At 39.1% G+C, this 9,684-nt stretch overlaps 1 long non-coding RNA gene across 1 annotated transcript; it reads left to right on the forward strand.

Annotated features, from left to right (window-relative positions):
* The first annotated feature begins 5,895 nt into the window (after positions 1–5,895).
* Positions 5,896–9,364, forward strand: LOC135086272 (uncharacterized). Its single transcript, XR_010260363.1, has 3 exons — positions 5,896–5,961; positions 6,906–7,065; positions 9,162–9,364. It is a non-coding gene; the product is annotated as an uncharacterized LOC135086272 (long non-coding RNA).
* The last annotated feature ends 320 nt before the right edge of the window (positions 9,365–9,684 follow it).

Consider the following 9,684-nt stretch of genomic DNA (forward strand, 5'->3'; position numbering starts at 1 on the left):
GAAACTACAACCATGTACTGTAATCGAGTTGGATCATACCAAATTTTTGGATTTTAAGTCAACCTTAGGCTGTAAAAATTGGACCAAGAACTTGAACGCTGTTGTGCAATGGATGAAAATAAAAGAAGTCAAGGTGCTTCCTTCTGAGCCAAATAAACTCCATTATAAATATCATTTGGATGAGTCTCAATATTTATGACTGTTGTTACTAAAACTAACACGAGACGACGACAGCAAGATTACTCTGATGTTTGCCCCCTTTTTAACCATGTGCTACTATAACTAAAGTTAAAAAAAATACTTGGTAAGCCTTTGTACTAGAGGTGTCATTCCAGCGGTGCATCACCAATTCTATCACAATCTTCTTGTAGATTCTTCTAATCATAATGCTGAGACTGATTCAGATTAACTTTTCTTGGTTATAAAGTTTTTTACCTATTATTGATTACTTATAAAAATACATAAAATGTAACTAAATAAAATAAATATCTTTAAAAGTCCAGTAGAAAAAAATAACTCATAACTTAAACTTAATTGATTTCAGAAAAAAAAACACAATTTACTGAATTATCATTAATTATTATTCATGTTACCTATTATATAGATTCCTTATGTACAATTTTTGAATAATATTAGAGGCTCTAATAAGATTAAATACTTTTTTTTAAAGTAAGAACAATAACGATGTAACTTTGTTAATTGATTTTATCAATTAAGAATAGATTTTGCTTATTTTAAGGTTAATAAAGAAGATAAATATTCCTTTTATCACTTTATAAATAAAACTTTTTAATTTAATCGTAATTGCTATGTTTCAAAAATAATCAATGTTTATTAGAAAACAAAAAAAAAATATTTGATCTTGTCAGTTAATTACTTTTGATTTAATTATTTGTAATAACTTCACATTCTATGTTAATTTAAAACTATTTTAATTATATTTTCATAAGAAAGAAAGACTGGTATAACGTGATTCTTTGGTACAAATTAATAAATATGGTATTTAAAACAGAGGTTTCATTTCAAGACTTTCATTGTGTTCAAATTGATTTTGTGAATCCTTTTGTCCGAAATAGATGAGTACCTAATTGAATAATTTAGTTTTAGCATGAATTTACAATGAAAAATTAATAAATATGTAACATACCTTCGACAGTATAAATGATTATGTTCCCGTACAATGGAGTATGTGACTCTTACTATATATTTTACCTACAGCTTGACAAAGTAAATAATTGTATAGTTATGTTACGATTTCTATGACTAATTTTATCCGCCGTAAAACACCGTAACAACAATATCTCCAAAACTACAATATATTTACAAATAAATGTTATTGTATGAGAATACACCTTAAATTGATTATAAGTTTTGAAAAAATCGTATCCCTAGCTCAAAAGATGGGAAAACTGCACACATAAATATCTTTAAATGGCTCTACTGTAAAGTTTGGTTTTAAGACATACGATAGTTTACTTAGGAGGCATCGATATTGTTTTTTTGGAACCGAAAGAACCGAAAAAACCGGGGCTCCCGGTTCTTATGACCACCAGACCCGAAAAACCCGGTTCCTCAAACCAGAACCGAGATCCACTGTTCCCCAAATGAAGAAATCAGGGGGGCACAATGGATCATAAGCGAACCCAAAGAATTATGTAGAAATCAAAATTAAAATTAACTGTAAACATTGTTTTTACGAAATGTTTAAAATTACAGTAAGGTACTTACATAAATACAATTTTTTTTTCATGCCTTTGTGGCACAGTGAATCAGAATAATTTATAATTAATGGAATTGTATTTTTAAGGTAAAAATGCCGAGATACAAGAAAGACCAGTATAGGTCTAACCACTGAAGAAGAAATGCGGAATGCCCTAGAAATGATACAAAATGGGCAAAAAATAAGAGCTGTTGCAAGAATCACTAACATCCCTTTCACATTCACAACTTTATACAGATACAACGAAAAAATAAAAAAATCAACCAACGAAGATCCGTTAAGTTCGGAAAAGCTAACACCTAATTACAGTATGCGTATAATATTTACTACAGACCAAGAAGAAGTTCTGGCTGAATATATAGCAGAATGTTGCAAAGTATTTTATGGTTTATCTACTTTAGATGCTCGCGAAATTGTTTACGAAACCGTTTGTAATGATTTTAGAATTTATATTGTATTTTATACGATTAGGTATTGTTTTGTAACGTAAAACCTAAAAATCCATTATTAAATTAAAAAACTTTATTTGATTACTTCCTGGACATGTTGCAGATATTAGAATGATTTTAAAATGTATTCTGTATTATAGTCGATTATTCCACATTTAATATTTGATTATTATTTAATGTAAATATTCTAGAATTTTTATTGTATACACGTTGTCGTTAATAATATAGAAGTACCTAAGAAATGGCATGATACAAAGCAGGCAGGAGTTGAATGGCTATATGGTTTTCGAAAAAGGCATCCGAACATCACTTTAAGGACACCTGAGGGGTGTAGCCTTAGTCGGGCTACATCGTTCAATAGACATAATGTCACTATGTTTTATGCTCAGATCATAGAAGGGAATAGATGTGAAACGGGGGCGTGGCGCGTGTCTCCGCGATATGCCCAGAAACGAACATCGGCCGCGTAGCTAGGTTAGTCGCGATTAGGGAATGCAAAACCGGTTAATCGGAAACCGAAAAATCGGAAAAACCGCCCTTTTTCGACGAATTCTAAAACCGGTTTTAAAAATCGAAACCCGGATTTAAATCGGTTTTTCTATCTGTATACACGTAACCAATTCCATAAATAAGCAATATCATTTTATTATAATATAACCTGGGTATTTTGATATTTGACGAATATTTGGTTATTTTACAATTTATAACTTGGCAACATTGTCACTTGGTTACTCCGTCGTTTACCTTTGAACGGGGAATCCCCGATAATTATTTAAGACTCGTACCGCCCGCGCCCGCCACCTGACATGACCCCACCCCGCGATTCAGTTAGTTGGTGATTATTGCAGTGAATAATTAATCTGTGTGAGTGAATTGAACAGTTTTTATTTCTGAATTGTTTTGAACATTGAATCTCATTTATTTGCGATATCTGCAGAAGCTTATTACTGTAATACTTAGTGTATTGAAATTTGACAGAAATACCAGAAAGTATAAATTAAATTTACGTTTAAGTGTTATGAATTCATGATATTTTATAGAAAAATGTAGTTTGGGAGTCGGAAATTATATTGTTTTACTCGTCCTAGGAGAATAATGTTTTTGGGAGTAAAAATATAAGTAGGACCGCCTGGCCAGAGGTGGAATTGTGTAAAGCAATCGTTATCATTTGACAGTTCATAACGTACGATTATTCTGTCAAACGCTTTGTTTAACTGACTTTATCGTACGTTATGAACTGTCAAATGATTACGATTGCTTTACACAATTCCACCTCTGGACCCTAAACGGCTTGACTTGTTCTAAAGTGCGAGGTGGCGTTAAATTCGTATTAATTTTTGAAGTGTTACTTATTAGTTGTTTATGAAATTTCAAAAGTTGTATTCTGGTAGTTCATAACTACTTATACATACAAAATGTTTATTTGGTCACTTAAAGCAAATATCCAGGGTATTAATAAATATCACAATTGTGAACCTAAGAAACAGTATTATTTTAACGTAAGTAGATAGGTTATGTTTTATGAAATATGATTATTTGCATGAGCGTTTATATGCGTCTGTCTACCATAACTACGTGCAAGTGTTTTAAATTGTAACTGACTAAAAATTACATTACTATTTTATTTTTACAAATATTAGAAACGACTATTTACCATAAATTTAACTAAATATTTTTTTGCAGATTTATAAAAATGGAATATAAAGAAGTAACTAAAAAGAAGAGTGATAAAACAAGTGCATGGGCGTATTTCTTAAGATCAGCTGATGGCAATACTGCAAAATGTACTACTTGTAACAAAATTTTAAAATCAGCGGGTGGTAGCACCTCTAGTCTCCGAAACCATCTACGTTCAACACATAAAATAACATTAGACGCCACTTCTTCTGAACAAGACACAGTTGTGGAAAATCTCCAACCAGCGGCTAAAAAAACAAAGATAACACATTATTTCTCTAATGACAATTCTATGGAAATGATCACTACTCGCATGGTAACTTTGGACGGTATACCATTTAGGGTTTTCGCGAATTCTCCTGATTTAAGAAATCTTTTTTCCAAAAGCGGATATAAGTTACCTAAATCGGCAAACAGTATTAAAAAAATGGTTGTAGATCAGAGCGAAACCATTAAAATGAAAAAAGTACAGCAAATTACTGAGTTAAAAGAAAAAGGCTACAAATTTTCCCTTACGTTAGATGAATGGACTTCGATTGCAAACAAAAGATACATAAATATTAATCTACATGCAGATTCCATGCGTAGCATCAGCCTTAGTAAAGAGAAAACGTTTTTTAATTTCGGTCTGGTCAGAATAGCTGGTTCTGCAAATGCCGTGAGATGTGCTGAACTTTTAAAACAACGACTAACTGATTTTAATGTATCGTTTGACGACATTGTTGGCTTGACTACAGATGGAGCAAGCGTAATGGTGAAAATGGGAAGAAAGAAAGAAAGAAAGAAAGAATGATTTATTTGGCACACAAAAAAGAAACAATAAATCAGGACATTAATATGGAAATAAAAAAAATTACAATAACAATAATAAAATACTTATAAATGTCTATAAAGGCGATGTGCCAAAAAGGACGCCCACTCAGTATATCCAGCCAGCTAAATGCATGGCTGGACACTGATTTTCAGTGGACGCCTTGGGCGTATGGGCATGCTGTGTTATAAAAATAATCAATAGAACGAAAAAAATAAAAAATAAAATAAAACAATAATAATAATGAGCTCCAAAGCGTACAACATAATAAATAATAAAGATTCAATGTCAGTGTCACAAAAAAAAAAAAAAAATAATAATAAAAAATTAAATCAATTTAAATTAAAACAATATTAATTAATAATAATGAAATAAAATTTGAAATTAAATGTCAAAATTAATAAATTAATAAAATAAAAACGGAACATAACCTTAAAGTAAAACATACAAACAAATAGTTGCATCTATAGCCATTGCATTATCAGCTGTGCCCAGAATTCTTCCATTTGGTCTGTGACATTTACATTTTTATTTCCGGGTATCTATCTGTCAAGCTACAATACGACGCTCTGCCATTCGCTCATCGCTCCCCCGTCACCTATTCATCACGTCCGTCTTTGAGAAACGTTATTTCCACGTGTTGCCACGTACCTAGTGAGAACAAGACGCATAATGACCCGCCACTCTCCACGCACCAAGAACCTGTGAGACTGACATGCCTTCCACACGGCTGTCGCGAGTTACGTATTCCGCCATGGCGGCGACAGCACAAACGAGGGCAAAGCATGAGTTTTGGAAACTCCACGGACCGGCCGGCGCATCAATCCACCCTCAGCTGCCCACAGTTCCGGAAGGTAAATAAAATAAAATAAAATACGTCCCTGTCTCTTTGCCATGTTAACCACTGTCACTTGAACCTTAAGCATGTTTGTAACTTTCAGTGCACTAAACGGTGGGGCAAGCAACGAATAGCCGTGAATTTGATCGAGCCACCCCCGTGTGCTTACAGGCAGCATATGGGAAAGAGGGAATCCGCAGACACGGAAAAAGAGCACGAATCCAGAGGCGGGCCAGTACATCTATGCCCCCCTCAGGCGCCGCGCAGATCCGAGAGGTAAGTGATGATATGTCTGCCCCTCATCGGCCTTTTGTAATGATAATAAATGACTCTTTACTTTAACCTTAAATGTATTTTTAACTTTCAGTGCGCGCAGCGGCGGGGGCAAGTCATTCCAGAAGCGAGAAGCGGCGAATTTGAACGACCCGCGAAAGGCAGACGTCCGATGTCTAGGAGTTAGAAAGATGTTAGTACAAGAACGCTTCTTATGACCGCAACGCTCCTGAGACCTCATGAGCCTGTCTGATAGATACCCAGGCCGTGAGGCTGTGATAATCCCGAAGAGCATGGTTGCCAGGTGCAGCCTACGGCGCGCTGCCATCTTTAACTGATTAGCTGCATTCAGGAATGGGGTCACGTGTGACCTAGGTGGGATATGGAAACAGAAGCGCGCGCATGCATTCTGCACCCTTTGCAAGAGCCTGGATGATCTACCCAGTAGACAAGGGCCATAAACTGTGTCACAATAATTAAGTTTTGATAGGATAAGTGATTCACATAATGTCTGCCTGAGTTCTATGCTTAAGTATGGTCTTACTCTGTACAACAGTTTCAGTCTGTAGAAACAGTTTTTGACACATTCAATGATATGGCTCTCGAATCTTAACTTGCTATCGAACACTAAACCCAGGTTTCTGACCTCTGTGACTCTCTCTATTATTTCGCCATTCAGTTCCACTCCCAGTGTGACATTATCCAATTTAGAAATATTTTTAGGAGTACCTATCAGCATCAGTTTAGACTTTTTGGGATTCAGAACAAGACAATTATCCGAACACCAGTCAGACACACCCTTCAGCTCCATGTTAAGCATGTTAATAGCATATGCGTGGTCGTCTGGCCGAAACGAAAGGAACAGTTGCAGGTCATCTGCATACAACTGATATTGGCAATGTGCAATATGTTCCGTGATGTCGGCACTGTACAAAATGTACAAAATAGGGCCTAATATAGATCCCTGGGGTACCCCTCTTGTGACTGACCTCGGACTTGACTGCAACACTGACCCGTCCCTCAGCTTCAGTTCGACATATTGTTTCCTATTGGTCAGGTAGCTGTGGAACCACCTCACAGCTCCGGCCTCGAGGCCGTAATAGCTGAGTTTTGACAATAGCAATGGTATGTTTATAGAATCGAAAGCGCGAGAGAAATCAAGCAATATGAGGGCGGACACCATGCCCCGGTCCTGAGAAGCAAGCAGTCCATCCACCACATCCGCCAGAGCAGTTGCCGTGCTGTGACCCTTACGAAAACCAGATTGCAGAGCAGGGAGCATATTGTGTTTTTCAAGGTAATCAGTCAATTGGTTGCACACTATCCTCTCCAAGACCTTGGACAAACATGGAAGGAGACTGACAGGTCGTAACTCCTGCATTGATGCTGGCTGGCCGGTCTTAGGCAGGGGCTTTACCACTGCTGTCTTCCAATCGTCAGGGAACACACCTTCAAGTAATGAGCGGTTTATTATTGCCGTGATGGCCTCCAGTGATTGCGGCAGTGTCAGTCGCAATATGTCCAGAGACATGCCGTCGCAACCCATTGCGTTTGAACGCAGGCCTTTGATGGTATTCATTACCACTTCCCTGCTCACCGTACTTAATGTAAATGATGCCGACATATTAAGCCTATTATATTCAAAGAAAGTGAGCTGCGAAATACTTGACTCATCCTGCCCAGGGACGTTCAAAAAATGAACATTCAATTTGTCAGGGTCATTAAATGCGGGAGGCAGCTCATTTGAGTCCCTTTTGTTTGGCAATATGGTGCTCTTAAGATTTTTCCACAACTTCTTTGAGTCCCTGTAATTGTTGTTTATGTGTCTGTCAAAGAAACTTTTTTTTTCTTGTTCAATTGCTGCAATGACTATATGCCTCATCTCCTTGTAAGCCTGCCTAATAGTTGCTGTCCCGTGCTTCTTGAATTTTCTATGGTAGTTATCCCTAATGCGCATCATAGACTTAACGGTGTCAGTTATCCAAGGGTGAGGAGGGTGCCTAAATTTCTTAGTTTTAGTTGGCGCATGTAGGTCCATTAGTCCCAGAATACAACTCGAGAACCCCCTAACCATGTGATTCACATCATTGAGACTTCCAATATTATTCCAATTAATTAGCCCCAGATCTTTATCCAGTTGCTCCAACACAATACTTTTTAGTGGCCTGTACGTCACCCACCTGGGACACGGCTTTTCCACCTCCACCTTGACCTCCGCTAGTAGCATCGCATGCCCCCCACGATCAGGTGAATGGCTCACCGTCACCTGTCCCGCCCGCATGTCAGTGCACATCACATCGATCAGTGTGGCACTGTGATCAGTGAAATGTGTCGGCTCACCAATTAGTTGAGAGACACTCAGGCTTTGTGTGAACAGTGAAAGCCTTACATTTAGCACTACCACTATCAAGCAGATCAATATTAAAATCACCAGTCAGGAACACTCCGTCCACCCCGGAGAAAGAGGTAATTGATTCTGTTATAGCCTCAAGGAATACGGACACGTCCTGCCACGGAGGTCGGTAGGCGGTGCCCACCACTATCCTCTGACCGGGCAGCCGTACATTCAGCCACATCTGCTCCACAGTTGCCGTTCCAATGGGATGCTGGCTAATCTTGAAATTCAGACCCCTACGTATATAAAAACCGACCCCGCCACCCCGGCCCCCCCTGACATGGCCAGGTCTCGGAGCGTGTCTGAATTGGTACCCCACCAGTTTGGGAGCTCTGTCATCCTCTCCCGGTCCCAGCCACGTTTCGTTTATTGCCAATATATCCGGTGCCAATTCCTCCACCCCAACAATAAATTCTTCCTGTTTTGTGCACAGAGAGCCTGCGTTGTAAAGGCCAATTAATAATTTTTTTTAACCCCAGGCCTGTGCGTTTGATAAGTTACTCACGTACCATAGTGCCGTGGTCACAGATGTCATTACCCTGGACTCAGTATAAATTAATTTATATAGCATTAAGAATTTGTTTCTAATGTCATTATAGTTTATAATTTTATGGAAATGTATATGAATGATATAGTTTGACTGGTGTACACACCTGATAGTACAATGACCATCCGATACAGTGCAATAACATAGCCGCAGAAAGATTAAAAAAATGTATTGACTCTGTCTGTATTCAGAGCAACATTTGTACTGTAACATGAAATCAAAATTGTCTACATTGCATACAAGAAGTTGTGGAATGATGAGAATATCTGACAATACAACCAACACAACAATAATTGATCTATTGTGTGTATGATTTATCCTATGACTTACAATTACTAACACCTTACAACAATAATAACTACAATAAGGCGGCCCAGGTAATAAAGTTTTAAAGTATGACAAATTTATTTTTAAGTTATAGAATGTGTGACTAATGAAACTGTTCTTACAGGTTGTTCCGAGTCATATCGCGGGTGCGCCGAATACTCTCTCCACGTCGCCGAGCGAGCGGAACTGCCGAACCTCAGCACCATCACTCCTACGAGCGTAAATGCGACCACGCCTCGTCCAGGAGTATTTCCATTGAAGCCTACGACACTCATCCCGCACCCGGTGGAAGAGTTGGCGGTTCGGCCGGGTCAAGCGCTCATTAATGAAGACCCGTGTGCCGCCCTCACCGACCAGGCCCCGACGCACGCGCGCGGCCTGCAGCAGCTCGTCGCGCAGGCGGCGCCGCGCCAGCCGCACCACCACGCGCCGCGCGCGCCCGCCCGCCTCGGCCGGCGGCGCGCCCACGCGCTCCGCGAACACCACGTCCCGCTCGTCCAGCGCCACGCCCAGCCGGCTGGCCAGCACCGCGACGCTATGCCCGACGCTCTCCCCCTTCTCCTCCGGGAGGTGGCCGATCTCCAGGTCCGCGAGCAGGGCCTCCTGGTCCCGCTCGTTGAGCTCGAGCCTGAGCTTGGCCACGGTGC

This window comes from Ostrinia nubilalis, chromosome W (assembly GCF_963855985.1).
Source record: "Ostrinia nubilalis chromosome W, ilOstNubi1.1, whole genome shotgun sequence".
Taxonomy (NCBI): Eukaryota; Metazoa; Arthropoda; class Insecta; order Lepidoptera; family Crambidae; genus Ostrinia; species Ostrinia nubilalis.